We start from the raw sequence: 23,865 nt of genomic DNA, 5'->3' as shown, positions 1-23,865 counted from the left end.
CCAGTTTTAGGTTCCGATGCTTCACTTCAGGTTTACTGTATACCTTGGACATTCTTATTGACGATGAGACACAGAAATTGCATCGGAATTTATTACAAAAGGCACAATGCCGACTTAAGTACAAGAGGACTGACACTACAACTTTCTATAATTTAACCTCTCCTGTGAGTCCAGTTTTAGTTTCCGATGCTTCACTTCAGGTTTACTGTATACCTTCGTTCTTCCTATTGACGATGAAACACAGAAACTGCATCCGAATTTAATACAAAAGGCACAATGCAGATATAAGTACAAGACGACTGACACTCTCACTTTCTTTGATTTGAACCTCTCCTGTGAGTTCAGTTTTAGATTCCGATGCTTCACTTCAGGTTTACTGTATACCTTGGACCTTCTTACTGACGATGAAACACAGAAATAGCATCCGAATTTAATGCAAAAGGCACAATGCCGACTTAAGTACAAGAGGACTGACACTCTAACTTTCTATGACTTGAACCTCTCCTGTGAGTCCAGATTTAGATTCCGATGCTTCAATTCAGGTTTACTGTATACCTTCGACCTTCCTATTGACGATGAAACACAGAAATTGCATCCGAATTTAATACAAAAGGCACAATGCCGACTTAAGTATAAGAGGACTGACACTCTAACTTTCTATGATTTGATCCTCTCCTGTGAGTCCAGTGTCAGATTCCGATGCTTCACTTCAGGTTTCCTTAATCCCTTGGACCTTCTTATTGACGAGGAAGCACAGATATTGCATCCGAATTTAATACAAAAGGCACAATGCCGACTTAAGTACAAGAGGACTGACACTCTGACTTTCTATGATTTGAACCTCTCCCGTGAGTCCAGTTTTAGATTCCGATGCTTCACTTCAGGTTTACTGTATCCCTTGGACCCTCTTATTGACGATGAAACACAGAAATTGCATCCGAATATAATACAAAAGGCACAATGCCGACTTAAGTACAAGACGACTTACACTCTCACTTTATATGATTTGAACCTCTCCTGTGAGTCCAGTTTTAGATTCCGATGCTTCACTTCAGGTTTACTGTATCCCTCGCACCATCTTATTGACGATGAAACAAAGAAATTGCATCCGAATTTAATACAAAAGGCACAATGCCGACTTAAGTACAAGATGACTGACACTCTCACTTTATATGATTTGAACCTCTCCTGTGAGTCCAGATTTAGATTCCGATGCTTCACTTCTGGTTTACTGTATACCTTGGACCTTCTTATAGACGATGAAACGCAGTAATTGCATCGGAATTAAATTCAAAAGGCACAATGCCGACTTAAGTACAAGAGGACTGACACTCTAACTTTCTATGATTTGAACCTCTCCTGTGAGTTCAGTTTTACTTTCCGATGCTTCACTTCAGGTTTACAGTGTACCTTGGACCTTCTTGTTGACGATGAAACGCAGAAATTATATCCGAATTTAATACAAATGGCACAATACCGACTTATGTACAAGAGGACTGACACTCTCACTTTCTATGACTTAACCCTCTCCTGTGAGTCCAGATATAGTTTCCGATGCTTCACTTCAGGTTTACTGTGTACCTTGGACCTTCTTATTGACGATGAGGCACAGAAATTGCATCGTAATTGAATTCAAAAAGCACAATTCCGACTTAAGTACAAGAAGACTGACTAACTTTCTATGATTTGAACCTTTCCTGTGAGTACAGTTTTAGATTCCGATGCTTCACTTCAGGTTTACTGTATCCCTTGGACCATCATATTAACGATGAAACACAGATATTGCATCCGAATTTAATACAAGAGGCACAATGCCGACTTAAGTACAAGAGGACTGACACACTAACTTTCTATGATTTGAATCTCTCCTGTGAGTCCAGTTCTAGATTTCGATGCTTCACTTCAGGTTTACTGTATCCCTTGGACCTTCTTATTGACGATGGAACACAGAAATTACATCCAAATTTAATACTAAAGGCACAAAGCCGACTTAAGTACAAGTGGTCTGACACTCTAACTTACTATGTTTTGAACCTCTCCTGTGAGTCCAGTTTTAGATTCCGATGCTTCACTTCAGGTTTACTGTATCCCTTGTACCTTCTTATTGACGATGAAACAAGGAAATTGCATCCGAATTTAATACAAAAGACACAATGCCGACTTAAGTACAAGAGGAATGACACTCTAACTTTCTATGATTTGAACCTCTCCTGTGAGGCCAGTTTTAGATTCCGATGCTTCACTTCAGGTTTCCTTTATACCTTGGACCTTCTTATTGACGATGAAACACAGAAATTGCATCCGAATTTATTACAAAAGGCACTATTCCGACATAAGTACAAGAGGACTGACACTCTCACTATCTATGATTTGAACCTCTCCTCTGAGTCCAGTTTTTGATTCCGATGCTTCACTTCAGGTTTACTGTATACCTTGGACCTTCTTATTGACGATGAAACACAGATATTGCATCCGAAATTAATACAAAAGGCACAATGCCGACTGAAGTACAAGTAGACTGACACTCTTACTTTCTATCATTTGAACCACTCCTGTGAGTCCAGTTTCAGATTCCGGTGCTTCACTTCAGGTTTACTGTATACCTTGGACCTTCTCATTGACGATGAAACACAGAAATTGCATCCGAATTTGATACAAAAGGCACAATGCCGACTTAAGTAGAAGAGGACTGACACTCTAACTTTCTATGATTTGAACCTCTCCTGTGAGTCCAGATTTAATTCCGATGCTTCACTTCAGGTTTACTGTATACCTTCGACCTTCCTATTGACGATGAAACACAGAAATTGCATCCGAATTTAATACAAAAGGCACAATGCCGACTTAAGTTCAAGACGACTGACACTCTCACTTTCTATAATTTGTTCATCTCCTTTGAGTCCAGTTTTAGATTCCGATGCCTCACTTCAGGTTTACTGTATCCCTTGGACCCTCTTATTGCAGATGAAACACAGACATTGCATTCGAATTTAATACAAAGGGCTCAATGACGACTTAAGTATAAGAGGAGTGACACGATAACTTTCTATGATTTGAACCTCTCCTGTGAGTCCAGTGTCAGATTCCGATGCTTCACTTCAGGTTTCCTTAATCCCTTGGACATTCTTATTGACGAGGAAGCACAGAAATTGCATCCGAATTTAATACAAAAGGCACAATGCCGACTTAAGTACAAGACGACTGACACTCTAACTTTCTACGATTTGAACCTCTCCTGTGAGTACAGTTTTAGATTCCGATGTTTCACTTCAGGTTTCTGTATCCCTTGGACCATCTTATTGACGATGAAACACAGAAATTGCATCCGAATGTAATACAAAAGGCACAATGCCGACTTAAGTACAAGAGGACTGACACTCTCAATTTCTATGATTTGAACCTCTCCTGTTATTCCAGTTTTAGATTCCGCTGCTTCACTTCAGGTTTACTGTATACCTTGAACCTTCTTATTGACTATGAAACACAGAAATTGCATCCGAATTTAATACAAAACGCACAATGCCGACTTAAGCACAAGAGGACCGACACTCTAACTTTCTATGTTTTGAACCTCTCCTGTGGGACCAGTTTTAGATTCCGATTCCTGAATTCAGGTTTACTGTATCCCTTGGACCTTCATATTGACGTTGAAAACCAGAAACTTCATCCGAATTTAATAAAAAGGCACATTGCCGACTTAAGGACAGGAGGACTGACTCTCTCACTTTCTATGATTTGAACCTCTCCTGTGAGTCCAGTTTTAGATTCCGACGTTTCACTTCAGGTTTACTGTATCGCTGTACCTTCTTATTGACGATGAATCAAAGAAATCGCATCCTAATTTAATACAAAAGCACAATGCCGACTTGAGTACAAGAGGACTGACACTCTAACTTTCTATGATTTGAACCTCTCCTGTGAGTCGAGTCTTAGATTCCGATGCTTCACTTCAGGTATCCTTTATACCTTGGACACTCTTATTGACAATGAAACAAAGAAATTGCATCCGAATTTAATACAAAAGCCACAATGCCGACTTAAGTACATGAGGACTGAAACTATACCTTTCTATGATTTTAACCTCTCCTGTGAGTCCAGTTTTAGATTCCGATGCTTCAGCTCAGGTTTACTGTATACCGTCGACCTTGCTATTGACGATGGAACACAGAAATTGCATCCGAATTTAATACAAAATACACAATGCCCACTTAAGAACAAGACGACTGACACTCCCACTTTCTATGATTTGAACCTCTCCTGTGAGTCCAGTTTTAGATTCTGATGTTTCACTTGAGGTTTACTGTATCCCTTGGACCTTCTTATTGACGATGAAACACAGAAATTGCATCCGAATTTAATACAAAGGGCACAATGCCTACTTAAGTACAAGAGGACTGACACTCTAACTTTCTATGATTTGAACCTCTCCTAAGAGTCCAGTTTTAGATTCCGATGCTTCACTTCAGGTTTACTGTGTACCTTGGACCTTCTTAATGACGATGAGGCACAGAAATTGCATCAGGGTTAAATTCAAAAGGCACAATGCCGACTTAAGTACAAGAGGACTGACACTCTAACTTTCTGTGATTTGAACCTCTCCTGTGAGTCCAGTTTTAGATTCCGATGCTTCACTTCAGGTTTATTGTGTACCTTGGACCTTCTTATTGACGATGAGGCACAGAAATTGCATCGGAATTAAATTCAAAAGGCACAATGCCGACTTAAGTACAAGAGGACTGACACTCTAACTTTCTATGATTTGAACCTCTCCTGTGAGTCCAGTTTTAGATTCCGATGCTTCACTTCAGGTTTACTGTATCCCTTGGACCTTCTTATTGACGATGAAACACAGAAATTGCATCCGAATTTAATACAAAAGGCACAATGCCGACTTAAGTACAAGAGGACCGACACTCTAATTTTCTATGATTTGAACCTCTCCTGTGAGTCCAGTTTTAGATTCCGATGCCTCACTTTAGGTTTACTGTATACCTCGGAACTTCGTATTGACGATGAAACACAGAAATTGCATCGGAATTAAATTCAAAAGGCACAAAGCCGACTTAAGAACAAGAGGACTGACACTCTCGCTTTCCATGATTTGAACCTCTCTTGTCAGTCCAGTTTTAGGTTCCGATGCTTCTCTTCAGGTTTACTGTATACCTTGGACATTCTTATTGACGATGAGACACAGAAATTGCATCGGAATTTATTACAAAAGGCACAATGCCGACTTAAGTACAAGAGGACTGACACTACAACTTTCTATAATTTAACCTCTCCTGTGAGTCCGGTTTTAGTTTCCGATGCTTCACTTCAGGTTTACTGTATACCTTCGTTCTTCCTATTGACGATGAAACACAGAAACTGCATCCGAATTTAATACAAAAGGCACAATGCAGATATAAGTACAAGACGACTGACACTCTCACTTTCTTTGATTTGAACCTCTCCTGTGAGTTCAGTTTTAGATTCCGATGCTTCACTTCAGGTTTACTGTATACCTTGGACCTTCTTACTGACGATGAAACACAGAAATAGCATCCGAATTTAATGCAAAAGGCACAATGCCGACTTAAGTACAAGAGGACTGACACTCTAACTTTCTATGACTTGAACCTCTCCTGTGAGTCCAGATTTAGATTCCGATGCTTCAATTCAGGTTTACTGTATACCTTCGACCTTCCTATTGACGATGAAACACAGAAATTGCATCCGAATTTAATACAAAAGCACAATGCCGACTTAAGTTCAAGACGACTGACACTCTCACTTTCTATAATTTGATCCTCTCCTTTGAGTCCAGTTTTAGATTCCGATGCTTCACTTCAGGTTTACTGTATCTCTTGGACCTTCTTATTGACGATGAAACACAGAAATTGCATAGGAATTAAATTCAAAAGAGACAATGCCGACTTATGGACAAGAGGACTGGCACTCCAACTTCCTATGACTTAAACCACTCCTGTGAGTCCAGTTTTAGTTTCCGATGCTTCACTTCAGGTTTACTGTGTACCTTGGACCTTCTTATTGACGATGAGGCACAGAAATAGCATCGTAATTGAATTCAAAAAGCACAATTCCGACTTAAGTACAAGAAGACTGACTAACTTTCAATGATTTGAACCTTTCCTGTGAGTACAGTTTTAGATTCCGATGCTTCACGTCAGGTTTACTGTATCCCTTGGACCATCTAATTAACGATGAAACACAGATATTGCATCCGAATTTAATACAAAAGGCACAATGCGACTTAAGTATAAGAGGACTGACACTCTAACTTTCTATGATTTGATCCTCTCCTGTGAGTCCAGTGTCAGATTCCGATGCTTCACTTCAGGTTTCCTTAATCCCTTGGACCTTCTTATTGACGAGGAAGCACAGATATTGCATCCGAATTTAATACAAAAGGCACAATGCCGACTTAAGTACAAGAGGACTGACACTCTAACTTTCTATGATTTGAACCTCTCCCGTGAGTCCAGTTTTAGATTCCGATGCTTCACTTCAGGTTTACTGTTTCCCTTGGACCCTCTTATTGACGATGAAACACAGAAATTGCATCCGAATATAATACAAAAGGCACAATGCCGACTTAAGTACAAGACGACTTACACTCTCACTTTCTATGATTTGAACCTCTCCTGTGAGTCCAGTTTTAGATTCCGATGCTTCACTTCAGGTTTACTGTATCCCTCGCACCATCTTATTGACGATGAAACAAAGAAATTGCATCCGAATTTAATACAAAAGGCACAATGCCGACTTAAGTACAAGATGACTGACACTCTAACTTTCAATGATTTGAACCTCTCCTGTGAGTCCAGTTTTAGATTCCGATGCTTCACTTCTGGTTTACTGTATACCTTGGACCTTCTTATAGACGATGAAACGCAGTAATTGCATCGGAATTAAATTCAAAAGGCACAATGCCGACTTAAGTACAAGAGGACTGACACTCTAAATTTCTATGATTTGAACCTCTCCTGTGAGTTCAGTTTTACTTTCCGATGTTTCACTTCAGGTTTACTGTGTACCTTGGACCTTCTTGTTGACGATGAAACGCAGAAATTATATCCGAATTTAATACAAATGGCACAATACCGACTTATGTACAAGAGGACTGACACTCTCACTTTCTATGACTTAACCCTCTCCTGTGAGTCCAGATATAGTTTCCGATGCTTCACTTCAGGTTTACTGTGTACCTTGGACCTTCTTATTGACGATGAGGCACAGAAATTGCATCGTAATTGAATTCAAAAAGCACAATTCCGACTTAAGTACAAGAAGACTGACTAACTTTCTATGATTTGAACCTTTCCTGTGAGTACAGTTTTAGATTCCGATGCTTCACTTCAGGTTTACTGTATCCCTTGGCCCATCATATTAACGATGAAACACAGATATTGCATCCGAATTTAATACAAGAGGCACAATGCCGACTTAAGTACAAGTGGACTAACTCTCTAATTTTCTATGATTTGAACCTCTCCTGTGAGTCCAGTTTTAAATTCCGATGCTTCACTTCAGGTTTACTGTATCCCTTGGACCTTCTTGTTGACGATGAGACGCAGAAATTATATCCGAATTTAATACAAATGGCACAAAACCGACTTATGTACAAGAGGACTGACACTCTCACTTTCTATGATTTGAACCTCTCCTGCGAGTCCAGTTTTAGATTCCGACGCTTCACTTCAGGTTTACTGTAACCCTTGGACCTTCTTATTGACGATGAAACACAGAAATTGCATCGGAATTTAATACAAAAGGCACAATTCCGACTTAAGTACAAGAGGACTCACACTCTCACTTTCTATGATTTGAACCTCTCCTGTGAGTCCAGTTTTAGATTCCGATGCTTCAGCTCAGGTTTACTGTATACCGTCGACCTTGCTATTGACAATGAAACACAGAAATTGCATCCGAATTTAATACAAAAGGCACAATGCCCACTTAAGAACAAGACGACTGACACTCTCACTTTCTATGATTTGAACCTCTCCTGTGAGTCCAGTTTTAGATTCTGATGTTTCACTTGAGGTTTACTGTATCCCTTGGACCTTCTTATTGACGATGAAACACAGAAATTGCATCCGAATTTAATACAAAGGGCACAATGCCTACTTAAGTATAAGAGGACTGACACTCTAACTTTCTATGATTTTAACCTCTCCTGTGAGTCCAGTTTTAGATTCCGATGCTTCAGCTCAGGTTTACTGTATACCGTCGACCTTGCTATTGACGATGAAACACAGAAATTGCATCCGAATTTAATACAAAAGGCACAATGCCCACTTAAGAACAAGACGACTGACACTCTCACTTTCTATGATTTGAACCTCTCCTGTGAGTCCAGTTATAGATTCCGATGCTTCACTTCAGGTTTATTGTGTACCTTGGACCTTCTTATCGACGATGAGGCACCGAAATTGCATCGGAATTAAATTCAAAAGGCACAATGCTGACTTAAGTACAAGAGGACTGACACTCTAACTTTCTATGATTTGAACCTCTCCTGTGAGTCCAGTTTTAGATTCCGATGCTTCACTTCAGGTTTACTGTATCTCTTGGACCTTCTTATTGACGATGAAACACAGAAATTGCATCCGAATTTAATACAAAAGGCACAATGCCGACTTGAGTACAAGAGGACCGACACTCTAATTTTCTATGATTTGAACCTCTCCTGTGAGTCCAGTTTTAGATTCCGATGCCTCACTTTAGGTTTACTGTATACCTCGGAACTTCGTATTGACGAAGAAACACAGAAATTGCATCGGAATTAAATTCAAAAGGCACAAAGCCGACTTAAGTACAAGAGGACTGAGACTCTAACTTTCTGTGATTTGAACCTCTCCTGTGAGTCCAGTTTTAGATCCCGATGCTTCACTTCAGGTTTACTGTGTACCTTGGACCTTCTTATTGACGATGAGGCACAGAAATTGCATCGTAATTGAATTAAAAAAGCACAATTCCGACTTAAGTACAAGAAGACTGACTAACTTTCTATGATTTGAACCTTTCCTGTGAGTACAGTTTTAGATTCCGATGCTTCACTTCAGGTTTACTGTATCCCTTGGACCATCTTATTAACGATGAAACACAGATATTGCATCCGAATTTAATACAAAAGGCACAATGCCGACTTAAGTATAAGAGGACTGACACTCTAACTTTCTATGATTTGATCCTCTCCTGTGGGTCCAGTGTCAGATTCCGATGCTTCACTTCAGGTTTCCTTAATCCCTTGGACCTTCTTATTGACGAGGAAGCACAGATATTGCATCCGAATTTAATACAAAAGGCACAATGCCGACTTAAGTACAAGAGGACTGACACTCTAACTTTCTATGATTTGAACCTCTCCCGTGAGTCCAGTTTTAGATTCCGATCCTTCACTTCAGGTTTACTGTATCTCTTGGACCCTCTTATTGACGATGAAACACAGAAATTGCATCCGAATATAATACAAAAGGCACAATGCCGACCTAAGTACAAGACGACTGACACTCTCACTTTCTACGATTTGAACCTCTCCTGTGAGTCCAGTTTTAGATTCCGATGCTTCACTTCAGGTTTACTGTATCCCTCGCACCATCTTATTGACGATGAAACAAAGAAATTGCATCCGAATTTAATACAAAAGGCACAATGCCGACTTAAGTACAAGATGACTGACACTCTAACTTTCAATGATTTTAACCTCTCCTGTGAGTCCAGTTTTAGATTCCGATGCTTCACTTCTGGTTTACTGTATACCTTGGACCTTCTTATTGACGATGAAACGCAGTAATTGCATCGGAATTAAATTCAAAAGTCACAATGCCGACTTAAGTACAAGAGGACTGACACTCTAACTTTCTATGATTTGAACCTCTCCTGTGAGTCCAGTTTTAGTTTCCGATGCTTCACTTCAGGTTTACTGTGTACCTTGGACCTTCTTATTGACGATGAGGCACAGAAATTGCATCGCAATTGAATTCAAAAAGCACAATGCCGACTTAAGTACAATAAGACTGACAAACTTTCTATGATTTGAACCTTTATTGTGAGTACAGTTTTAGATTCCGATGCTTCACTTCAGGTTTACTGTATCCCTTGGACCATCTTATTAACGATGAAACACAGATATTGCATCCGAATTTAATACAAAAGGCACAATGCCGACTTAAGTATAAGAGGACTGACACTCTAACTTTCTATGATTTGATCCTCTCCTGTGGGTCCAGTGTCAGATTCCGATGCTTCACTTCAGGTTTCCTTAATCCCTTGGACCTTCTTATTGACGAGGAAGCACAGATATTGCATCCGAATTTAATACAAAAGGCACAATGCCGACTTAAGTACAAGAGGACTGACACTCTAACTTTCTATGATTTGAACCTCTCCCGTGAGTCCAGTTTTAGATTCCGATGCTTCACTTCAGGTTTACAGTATCCCTTGTACCTTGTTATTGACGATGAGGCACAGAAATTGCATCGCAATTGAATTCAAAAAGCACAATGCCGACTTAAGTACAAGAAGACTGACTAACTTTCTATGATTTGAACCTTTCCTGTGAGTACAGTTTTAGATTCCGATGCTTCACTTCAGGTTTACTGTATCCCTTGGACCATCTTATTAACGATGAAACACAGATATTGCATCCGAATTTAATACAAAAGGCACAATGCCGACTTAAGTATAAGAGGACTGACACTCTAACTTTCTATGATTTGATCCTCTCCTGTGGGTCCAGTGTCAGATTCCGATGCTTCACTTCAGGTTTCCTTAATCCCTTGGACCTTCTTATTGACGAGGAAGCACAGATATTGCATCCGAATTTAATACAAAAGGCACAATGCCGTCTTAAGTACAAGAGGACTGACACTCTAACTTTCTATGATTTGAACCTCTCCCGTGAGTCCAGTTTTAGATTCCGATGCTTCACTTCAGGTTTACTGTATCTCTTGGACCCTCTTATTGACGATGAAACACAGAAATTGCATCCGAATATAATACAAAAGGCACAATGCCGACCTAAGTACAAGACGACTGACACTCTCACTTTCTACGATTTGAACCTCTCCTGTGAGTCCAGTTTTAGATTCCGATGCTTCACTTCAGGTTTACTGTATCCCTCGCACCATCTTATTGACGATGAAACAAAGAAATTGCATCCGAATTTAATACAAAAGGCACAATGCCGACTTAAGTACAAGATGACTGACACTCTAACTTTCAATGATTTTAACCTCTCCTGTGAGTCCAGTTTTAGATTCCGATGCTTCACTTCTGGTTTACTGTATACCTTGGACCTTCTTATTGACGATGAAACGCAGTAATTGCATCGGAATTAACTTCAAAAGGCACAATGCCGACTTAAGTACAAGAGGACTGACACTCTAACTTTCTCTGATTTGAACCTCTCCTGTGAGTCCAGTTTTAGTTTCCGATGCTTCACTTCAGGTTTACTGTGTACCTTGGACCTTCTTATTGACGATGAGGCACAGAAATTGCATCGCAATTGAATTCAAAAAGCACAATGCCGACTTAAGTACAAGAAGACTGACAAACTTTCTATGATTTGAACCTTTCCTGTGAGTACAGTTTTAGATTCCGATGCTTCACTTCAGGTTTACTGTATCCCTTGGACCATCTTATTAACGATGAAACACAGATATTGCATCCGAATTTAATACAAAAGGCACAATGCCGACTTAAGTACAAGTGGACTAACACTCTAATTTTCTATGATTTGAACCTCTCCTGTGAGTCCAGTTTTAAATTCCGATGCTTCACTTCAGGTTTTTTGTATCCCTTGGACCTTCTTGTTGACGATGAAACGCAGAAATTATATCCGAATTTAATACAAATGGCACAATACCGAGTTATGTACAAGAGGACTGACACTCTCACTTTCTATGATTTGAACCTCTCCTGTGAGTCCAGTTTTAGATTCCGACGCTTCACTTCAGGTTTACTGTATCCCTTGGACCTTCTTATTGACGATGAAACACAGAAATTGCATCGGAATTTAATACAAAAGGCACAATGCCGACTTAAGTACAAGAGGACTCACACTCTCACTTTCTATGATTTGAACCTCTCCTGTGAGTCCAGTGTCAGATTCCGGTGCTTCACTTCAGGTTTCCTTAATCCCTTGGACCTTCTAATTGACGATGAAGCACAGAAATTGCATCCCAATTTAATACAAAAGGCACAATGCCGATTTAAGTACAAGAGGACTGACACTCTCACTTTCTATGATTTGAACCTCTCCTGTGAGTCCAGTTTTAGATTCCGATGCTTCAGTTCAGGTTTCCTGTATACCTTCGACCTTCCTATTGACGATGAAACAATGAAATTGCATCCGAATTTAATACAAAAGGCACAATGCCGACTTAAGTACAAGGGGACTCACACTCTCACTTTCTATGATTTGAACCTCTCCTGTGAGTCCAGTTTTAGATTCCGATGCTTCACTTCAGGTTTACGGTATCCCTTGTACCTTGTTATTGACGATGAAACACAGAAATTGCATCCGAATTTAATACAAAAGGCACAATACCGACTTATGTACAAGAGGACTGACACTCTCACTTTCTATGATTTGAACCTCTCCTGCGAGTCCAGTTTTGGATTCCGACGCTTCACTTCAGGTTTACTGTATCCCTTGGACCTTCTTATTGACGATGAAACACAGAAATTGCATCGGAATTTAATACAAAAGGCACAATGCCGACTTAAGTACAAGGGGACTCACACTCTCACTTTCCATGATTTGAACCTCTCCTGTGAGTCCAGTTTTAGATTCCGATGCTTCACTTCAGGTTTACTGTATCCCCTGTACCTTGTTATTGAAGATGAAACACAGAAATTGCATTCGAATTTAATACAAAAGGCACATTGCCGACTTAAGTACAAGAGGACTGACACTCTCACTTTCCATGATTTGAACCTCTCCTGTGAGTCCCGTTTTGGATTCCGAAGCTTCACTTCAGGTTTACTGTATACCTTCGACCTTCCTATTGACGATGAAACACAGAAATTGCATCCGAATTTAATACAAAAGCACAATGCCGACTTAAGTTCAAGACGACTGACACTCTCACTTTCTATAATTTGATCCTCTCCTTTGAGTCCAGTTTTAGATTCCGATGCTTCACTTCAGGTTTACTGTATCTCTTGGACCTTCTTATTGACGATGAAACACAGAAATTGCATCCGAATTTAAAACAAATGGCACAATGCCGACTTAAGTGTAAGAGGACTGACACTCTAACTTTCTATGATTTGAACCTCTCCTGTGAGTCCAGTGACAGATTCCGATGCTTCACTTCAGGTTTCCTTAATCCCTTGGACCTTCTAATTGTCGATGAAGCAAAGAAATTGCATCCGAATTTAATACAAAAGGCACAATGCCGACTTAAGTACAAGAGGACTGACACTCTCACTTTCTATGATTTGAACCTCTCCTGTGAGTCCAGTTTTAGATTCCGATGCTTCACTTCAGGTTTACTGTATCCCTTGGACCTTCTTATTGACGATGAAACACAGAAATCGCATCCGAATTTAATACAAATGGCACAATGCCGACTTCAGTATAAGAGGACTGACACTCTAACTTTCTATGATTTGAACCTCTCCTGTGAGGCCAGTGTCAGATTCCGATGCTTCACTTCAGGTTTCCTTAATACCTTGGACCTTCTTATTGACGATGAAGCACAGAAATTGCATCCGAATTTAATACAAAAGGCACAATGGCGACTTAAGTACAAGAGGACTGACACTTTAACTTTCTATGATTTGAACCACACCTGTGAGTCCAGTTTTAGATTCCGATGCTTCACTTCAGGTCTACTGCATCCCTTGGACCTTCTTATAGACGATGAAACACAGAAATTGCATTCAAATTATAACAAAAGGCACAATGCCGACTTAAGTACAAGGGGACTGACACTCGCACTTTCTATGATTCGAACCTCTCCTGTGAGTCCAGTTTTAGATTCCAATGCTTCACTTCAGGGTTACTGTATTCCTTGGACCTTCTTATTGACGATGGAACACAGAAATTGCATCCGAATTTAATACAAGAGGCACAATGCCGACTTAAGTACAAGAGGACTGACACTATAACTTTCTATGATTTGAACCGCTCCTGTGAGTCCAGTTTTAGATTCCGATGCTTCACTTCAGGTTTACTGTATACCTCGGAACTTCTTATTACGATGAAACACAGAAATTGCATAGGAATTAAATTCAAAAGGCACAATGCCGACTTAAGTACATGAGGACTGACACTCTAATTTTCTATGATTTGAACCTCTCCTGTGAGTCCAGTTTTAAATTCCGATGCTTCAGTTCAGGTTTAGTGTATCCCAGGGACCTCCTTGTTGACGATGAAACGCAAAAATTATATCCGAATTTAATACAAAAGGCACAATGCCGACTTATGTACAACAGGACTGACAGTCTCACTTACTATGATTTGAACCTCTCCAGTGAGTCAAGATTTAGATTCCGCGCTTCACTTCAGGTTTACTGTATCCCTTGGACCTTCTTATTGACGATGAAACACAGAAATTGCATCCGAATTTTATCCAAACGCACAATGCCGACTTAAGTACAAGAGGACTGCAACTCTCACTTTCTATGATTTGAACCTCACCTGTGAGTCCAGTTTTAGATTCCGATGCGTCACTTCAGGTTTACTGTATCCCTTGTACCTTCTTCTTGACGATGAAGCACAGAAATTGCATCCGAATTTAATACAAAAGGCACAATGCCGACTTAAGTACAGGAGGACTGACACTCTCACTTTCCATGATTTGAACCTCTCCTGTGAGTCCAGTGTCAGATTCCGATGCTTCACTTCAGGTTTCCTTAATACCTTGGACCTTCTTATAGACGATGAAACACAGAAATTGCATTCGGATTTAATACAAAAGGCACAATGCCGACTTAAGTACAAGGGGACTGACACTTGCACTTTCTATGATTTGAACCTCTCCTGTGAGTCCAGTTTTAAATTCCGATGCTTCAGTTCAGGTTTAGTGTATCCCTAGGACCTTCTTGTTGACGATGAAACGCTAAAATTATATCCGAATTTAATACAAAAGGCACAATGCCAACTTATGTACAACAGGACTGACACTCTCACTTACCATGATTTGAACCTCTCCAGTGAGTCCAGTTTTAGATTCCGACGCTTCACTTCAGGTTTACTGTATCCCTTGGACCTTCATATTGACGATGAAACACAGAAATTGCGTCGGAATTTAATACAAAAGGCACAATGCCGACTTAAGTACAAGAGGACTCACACTCTCTATTTCTATGATTTGAACCTCTCCTGTGAGTCCAGTTTTTGATTCCGATGCTTCACTTCAGGTTTACAGTATCCCTTGTACCTTGTTATTGACGATGAAACACAGAAATTGCATCCGAATTTAATACAAAAGGCACAATGCCGACTTAAGTACAAGAGGACTGACACTCTCACTTTCCATGATTTGATCCTCTCCTGTGAGTCCCGTTTTAGATTCCGAAGTTTCACTTCAGGTTTACTGTATACCTTGGACCTTCTTGTTGACGATGAGACACAGAAATTGCATCCGAATTTAATACAAAAGGCACAATGCCGAGTTAAGTACAAGGGGACTGACACCATAACCTTCTATGATTTGAACCTCTCCTGTGAGTCCAGTTTTAGATTCCGATGCTTCAGTTCAGGTTTACTGTATACCTTCGACCTTCCTATTGACGATGAAACAATGAAATTGCATCCGAATTTAATACAAAAGGCACAATGCCGACTGAAGTACAAGAGGACTGACACTCTCACTTTCTATGATTTGAACCTCTCCTGTAAGTTCAGTTTTAGATTCCGATGCTTCACTTCAGGTTTACTGTATACCTTGGACCTTCTTATTGACGATGCAACACAGAAATAGCATCCGAATTAAATGCAAAAGGTACAATGCCGACTTAAGTACAAGAGGACTGACACACTAACTTTCTATGACTTGAACCTCTCCTGTGAGTCCAGATTTAGATTCCGATGCTTCACTTCAGGTTTACTGTATACCTTCGACCTTCCTATTGACGATGAAACACAGAAATTGCATCCGAATTTAATACAAAAGCACAATGCCGACTTAAGTTCAAGACGACTGACACTCTCACTTTCTATAATTTGATCCTCTCCTTTGAGTCCAGTTTTAGATTCCGATGCTTCACTTCAGGTTTACTGTATCTCTTGGACCTTCTTATTGACGATGAAACACAGAAATTGCATCCGAATTTAATACAAATGGCACAATGCCGACTTAAGTGTAAGAGGACAGACACTCTAATTTACTATGATTTGAACCTCTCCTGTGAGTCCAGTGTCAGATTCCGATGCTTCACTTCAGGTTTCCTTAATCCCTTGGATCTTCTTATTGACGATGAAGCAAAGAAATTGCATCCGAATTTTATACAAAAGGCACAATGCCGACTTAAGAACAAATGGACTGACACTCTCACTTTCTATGGTTTGAACCTCTTATGTGGGTCCAGTTTTAGATTCCGAGGCTTCACATCAGGTTTACTCTATCCCTTGGAATTTCTTATTGACGATGAAACACAGAAATCGCATCCGAATTTAATACAAATGGCACAATGCCGACTTAAGTATAAGAGGACTGACACTCTAACTTTCTATGATTTGAACATCTCCTGTGAGTCCAGTGTCAGATTTCGATGCTTCACTTCAGGTTTCCTTAATACCATGGACCTTCTTATTGACGATGAAGCACAGAAATTGCATCCGAATTTAATACAAAAGGCACAATGCCGACTTAAGTACAAGAGGACTGACACTCTAACTTTCTATGATTTGAACCTCTCCTGTGAGTCCAGTTTTAGATTCCGATGCTTCACTGCAGGTCTACTGCATCCCTTGGACCTTCTTATAGACGATAAAACACAGAAATTGCATTCGAATTTAATACAAAAGGCACAATGCCGACTTAAGTACAAGGGGACTGACACTTGCACTTTCTATGATTTGAACCTTTCCTGTGAGTCCAGTTTTAGGTTCCAATGCTTCACTTCAGGGTTACTGTATCCCTTGGACCTTCTTATTGACGAAGAAACACAGAAATTGCATCCGAATTTAACACAAAATGCACAATGCCGACTGAAGTACAAGAGGACTGACACTCTCACTTTCTATGATTTGAACCTCTCCTGTGAGTTCAGTTTTAGATTCCGATGCTTCACTTCAGCTTTACTGTATACCTTGTACCTTCTTATTGACGATGAAACACAGAAATAGCATCCGAATTTAATGCAAAAGGCACAATGCCGACTTAAGTACAAGAGGACTGACACTCTAACTTTCTATATTTTGAACCTCTCCTGTGAGTCCAGTGTCAGATTCAGATGCTTCACTTCAGGTGTCCTTAATACCTTGGACCTTCTTATTGACGATGAAGCACAGAAATTGCATCCGAATTTAATACAAAAGGCACAATGCCGACTTCAGTACAAGAGGACTGACACTCTAACTTTCTATGATTTGAACCTCTCCTGTGAGTCCAGATTTAGATTCCGATGCTTCACTTCAGGTTTACTGTATCCCTTGGACCTTCTAATTGACGATGAAACACAGAAATTGCATCCGAATTTAATACAAAAGGCACAATGCCGACTTAAGTACAAAAGGACCCACACTCTAACTTTCTATGATTTGAACCTCTCCTGTGAATCCAGTTTTAGATTCCGATGCTTCACTTCAGGTCTACTGCATCCCTTGGACCTTCTTATAGACGGTGAAACACAGAAATTGTACTCGAATTTAATACAAAAGGCACAATGCCAACTTAAGTACAAGTGGACTGACACTTGCACTTTCTATGATTTGAACCTCTTCTGTGAGTCCAGTTTTAGATTCCGATGCTTCACTTCAGGTCTACTGCATCCCTTGGACCTTCTTATAGACGATGAAACACAGAAATTGCATTCGAATTTAATACAAAAGGCACAATGCCGACTTAAGTACAAGGGGACTGACACTTGCACTTTCTATGATTTGAACCTCTCCTGTGAGTCCAGTTTTAGATTCCAATGCTTCACTTCAGGGTTACTGTATCCCTTGGACCTTCTTATTGACGATGAAACACAGAAATTGCATCCGAATTTAATACAAAAGGCACAATGCCGACTTAAGTATAAGAGGACTGACACTCTAACTTTCTATGATTCGAACATCTCCTGTGAGTCCAGTGTCAGATTTCGATGCATCACTTCAGGTTTCCTTAATACCATGGACCTTCTTATTGACGATGAAGCACAGAAATTGCATCCGAATTTAATACAAAAGGCAAAATGCCGACTTAAGTACAGGAGGACTGACACTCTCACTTTCCATGATTTGATCCTCTCCTGTGAGTCCCGTTTTAGATTCCGAAGTTTCACTTCAGGTTTACTGTATCCCTTGGACATTCTTATTGACGATGAAACACAGAAATCGCATCCGAATTTAATACAAATGGCACAATGCCGACTTAAGTATAAGAGGACTGACACTCTAACTTTCTATGATTTGAACCTCTCCTGTGAGGCCAGTGTCAGATTTCGATGCTTCACTTCAGGTTTCCTTAATACCATGGACCTTCTTATTGACGATGAAGCACAAAAATTGCATCCGAATTTAATACAAAAGGCACAATGCCGACTTAAGTACAAGAGGACTGACACTCTCACTTTCTATGATTTGAACCTCTCCTGTGAGTCCAGTTTCAGATTCCGATGCTTCACTTCAGGTTTACAGTATCCCTTGTACCTTGTTATTGACGATGAAACACAGATATTGCATCCGAATTTAATACAAATGGCACAATGCCGACTTAAGTACAAGAGGACTGACACTCTCCCTTTCCATGATTTGATCCTCTCCTGTGAGTCCCGTTTAAGATTCCGAAGTTTCACTTCAGGTTTACTGTATACCTTGGACATTCTAATTGACGATGAAACACAGAAATTGCATCCGAATTTAATACAAAAAGCACAATGCCGACTTAAGTACAAGAGGACTGACACTCTAACTTTCTATGATTTGAACCTCTCCTGTGAGTCCAGTTTTAGATTCCGATGCTTCACTGCAGGTCTACTGCATCCCTTGGACCTTCTTATAGACGATAAAACACAGAAATTGCATTCGAATTTAATACAAAAGGCACAATGCCGACTTAAGTACAAGGGGACTGACACTTGCACTTTCTATGATTTGAACCTTTCCTGTGAGTCCAGTTTTAGGTTCCAATGCTTCACTTCAGGGTTACTGTATCCCTTGGACCTTCTTATTGACGAAGAAACACAGAAATTGCATCCGAATGTAATACAAAATGCACAATGCCGACTGAAGTACAAGAGGACTGACACTCTCACTTTCTATGATTTGAACCTCTCCTGTGAGTTCAATTTTTAGATTCCGATGCTTCACTTCAGCTTTACTGTATACCTTGGACCTTCTTATTGACGATGAAACACAGAAATAGCATCCGAATTTAATGCAAAAGGCACAATGCCGACTTAAGTACAAGAGGACTGACACTCTAACTTTCTATATTTTGAACCTCTCCTGTGAGTCCAGTGTCAGATTCCGATGCTTCACTTCAGGTGTCCTTAATACCTTGGACCTTCTTATTGACGATGTAGCACAGAAATTGCATCCGAATTTAATACAAAAGGCACAATGCCGACTTCAGTACAAGAGGACTGACACTCTAACTTTCATTGATTTGAACCTCTCCCGTGAGTCCAGATTTAGATTCCGATGCTTCACTTCAGGTTTACTGTATCCCTTGGACCTTCTAATTGACGATGAAACACAGAAATTGCATCCGAATTTAATACAAAAGGCACAATGCCGACTTAAGTACAAGAGGACTCACACTCTAACTTTCTATGATTTGAACCTCTCCTGTGAGTCCAGTTTTAGATTCCGATGCTTCACTTCAGGTCTACTGCATCCCTTGGACCTTCTTATAGACGGTGAAACACAGAAATTGCACTCGAATTTAATACAAAAGGCACAATGCCGACTTAAGTACAAGTGGACTGACACTTGCACTTTCTATGATTTGAACCTCTCCTGTGAGTCCAGTTTTAGATTCCAATGCTTCACTTCAGGGTTACTGTATCCCTTGGACCTTCTTATTGACGATGAAACACAGAAATTGCATCCGAATTTAATACAAAAGGCACAATGCCGACTTAAGTACAAGAGGACTGACACTATAACTTTCTATGATTTGAACCGCTCCTGTGAGTCCAGTTTTAGATTCCGATGCTTCACTTCAGGTTTACTGTACACCTCGGAACTTCTTATTACGATGAAACACAGAAATTGCATCGGACTTAAATTCAAAAGGCACAATGCCGACTTAAGTACATGAGGACTGACACTCTAATTTTCTATGATTTGAACCTCTCCTGTGAGTCCAGTTTTAAATTCCGATGCTTCAGTTCAGGTTTAGTGTATCCCTAGGACCTTCTTGTTGACGATGAAACGCAAAAATTATATCCGAATTTAATACAAAAGGCACAATGCCGACTTATGTACAACAGGACTGACACTCTCACTTACCATGATTTGAACCTCTCCAGTGAGTCCAGTTTTAGATTCCGACGCTTCACTGCAGGATTACTGTATCCCTTGGACCTTCATATTGACGATGAAACACAGAAATTGCATCGGAATTTAATACAAAAGGCACAATGCCGACTTAAGTACAAGAGGACTCACACTCTCACTTTCTATGATTTGAACCTCTCCTGAGAGTCCAGTTTTAGATTCCGATGCTTCACTTCAGGTTTACAGTATCCCTTGTACCTTGTTATTGACGATGAAACACAGAAATTGCATCCGAATTTAATACAAAAGGCACAATGCCGACTTAAGTACAAGGGAACTGACACTCTCACTTTCCATGATTTGAACCTCTCCTGTGAGTCCCGTTTTAGATTCCGAAGCTTCACTTCAGGTTTACTGCATACCTTGGACCTTCTTGTTGACGATGAGACACAGAAATTGCATCCGAATTTAATACAACAGGCACAATGCCGACTTAAGTACAAGAGGACTGACACCATAACCTTCTATGATTTGAAATTCTCCTGTGAGTCCAGTTTTAGATTCCGATGCTTCAGTTCAGGTTTACAGTATACCTTCGACCTTCCTATTGACGATGAAACACAGATATTGCATCCGAATTTAATACAAAAGCACAATGCCGACTTAAGTTCAAGACGACTGACACTCTCACTTTCTATAATTTGATTCTCTCCTTTGAGTCCAGTTTTAGTTTCCGATGCCTCACTTCAGGTTTACTGTATCTCTTGGACCTTCTTATTGACGATGAAACACAGAAATTGCATAGGAATTTAATACAAAAGGCACAATGCCGACTTAAGTACAAGGGGACTGACACTTGCACTTTCTATGATTTGAACCTCTCCTGTGAGTCCAGTTTTAGATTCCAATGCTTCACTTCAGGGTTACTGTATCCCTTGGACCTTCTTATTGACGATGAAACACAGAAATTGCATCCGAATTTAATACAAAAGGCACAATGCCGACTTAAGTACAAGAGGACTGACACTATAACTTTCTATGATTTGAACCGCTCCTGTGAGTCCAGTTTTAGATTCCGATGCCTCACTTCAGGTTTACTGTATACCTCGGAACTTCTTATTACGATGAAACACAGAAATTGCATCGGAATTAGTTTCAAAAGGCACAATGCCGACTTAAGTACATGAGGACAGACACTCTCATTTTCTATGATTTGAACCTCTCCTGTGAGTCCAGTTTTAAATTCCGATGCTTCAGTTCAGGTTTAGTGTATCCCTAGGACCTTCTTGTTGACGATGAAACGCAAAAATTACATCCGAATTTAATACAAAAGGCACAATGCCGACTTATGTACAATAGGACTGACACTCTCACTTACCATGATTTGAACCTCTCCAGTGAGTCCAGTTTTAGATTCCGATGCTTCACTGCAGGATTACTGTATCCCTTGGACCTTCATATTGACGATGAAACACAGAAATTGCATCGGAATTTAATACAAAAGGCACAATGCCGACTTAAGTACAAGAGGACTCACACTCTCACTTTCTATGATTTGAACCTCTCCTGTGAGTCCAGTTTTAGATTCCGATGCTTCACTTCAGGTTTACAGTATCCCTTGTACCTTGTTATTGACGATGAAACACAGAAATTGCATCCGAATTCAATACAAAAGGCACAATGCCGACTGAAGTACAAGAGGTCTGACACTCTCACTTTCCATGATTTGATCCTCTCCTGTGAGCCCCGTTTTAGATTCCGAAGTTTCACTTCAGGTTTACTGTATACCTTGGACCTTCTTGTTGACGATGAGACACAGAAATTGCATCCGAATTTAATACAAAAGGCACAATGCCGACTTAAGTACAAGAGGACTGACACCATAACCTTCTATGATTTGAACCTCTCCTGTGAGTCCAGTTTTAGATTCCGATGCTTTAGTTCAGGTTTACTGTATACCTTCGACCTTCCTATTGACGGTGAAACAATGAAATTGCATCCGAATTTAATACAAAAGGCACAATGCTGACTGAAGTACAAGAGGACTGACACTCTCACTTTCTATGATTTGAACCTCTCCTGTGTGTTCAATTTAGATTCCGGTGATTCACTTCAGCTTTACTGTATACCTTGGACCTTCTTATTGACGATGAAACACAGAAATAGCATCCGAATTTAATGCAAAAGGCACAATGCCGACTTAAGTACAAGAGGACTGACACTCTAACTTTCTATGAATTGAACCTCTCCTGTGAGTCCAGTGTCAGATTCCGATGCTTCACTTCAGGTGTCCTTAATACCTTGGACCTTCTTATTGACGATGAAGCACAGAAATTGCATCCGAATTAAATACAAAAGGCACAATGCCGACTTCAGTACAAGAGGACTGACACTCTAACATTCTATGATTTGAACCTCTCCTGTGAGTCCAGATTTAGATTCCGATGCTTCACTTCAGGTTTACTGTATCCCTTGGACCTTCTAATTGACGATGAAACACAGAAATTGCATCCGAATTTAATACAAAAGGCACAATGCTGACTTAAGTATAAGAGGACTCACACTCTAACTTTCTATGATTTGAACCTCTCCTGTGAGTCCAGTTTTAGATTCCGATGCTTCACTTCAGGTCTACTGCATCCCTTGGACCTTCTTATAGACGATGAAACACAGAAATTGCACTCGAATTTAATACAAAAGGCACAATGCCGACTTTAGTACAAGTGGACTGACACTTGCACTTTCTATGATTTGAACCTCTCCAGTGAGTCCAGTTTTAGATTCCGATGCTTCACTTCAGGTCTACTGCATCCCTTGGACCTTCTCATAGACGATGAAACACAGAAATTGCATTTGAATTTAATACAAAAGGCACAATGCCGACTTAAGTACAAGGGGACTGACACTTGCACTGTCTATGATTTGAACCTCTCCTGTGAGTCCAGTTTTAGATTCCAATGCTTCACTTCAGGGTTACTGTATCCCTTGGACCTTCTTATTGACGATGAAACACAGAAATTGCATCCGAATTTAATACAAAAGGCACAATGCCGACTTAAGTACAAGAGGACTGACACTTTAACTTTCCATGATTTGAACCGCTCCTGTGAGGCCAGTTTTAGATTCCGATGCTTCACTTCAGGTTTACTGTATACCTCGGAACTTCTTATTACGATGAAACACAGAAATTGCATCGGAATTAAATTCAAAAGGCACAATGCCGACTTAAGTACATGAGGACTGACACTCTAATT

Source organism: Schistocerca serialis, unplaced genomic scaffold (genome assembly GCF_023864345.2).
Source record: "Schistocerca serialis cubense isolate TAMUIC-IGC-003099 unplaced genomic scaffold, iqSchSeri2.2 HiC_scaffold_1362, whole genome shotgun sequence".
Taxonomy (NCBI): domain Eukaryota; kingdom Metazoa; phylum Arthropoda; class Insecta; order Orthoptera; family Acrididae; genus Schistocerca; species Schistocerca serialis.
Note: the sequence above shows the minus strand (reverse complement) of the source record.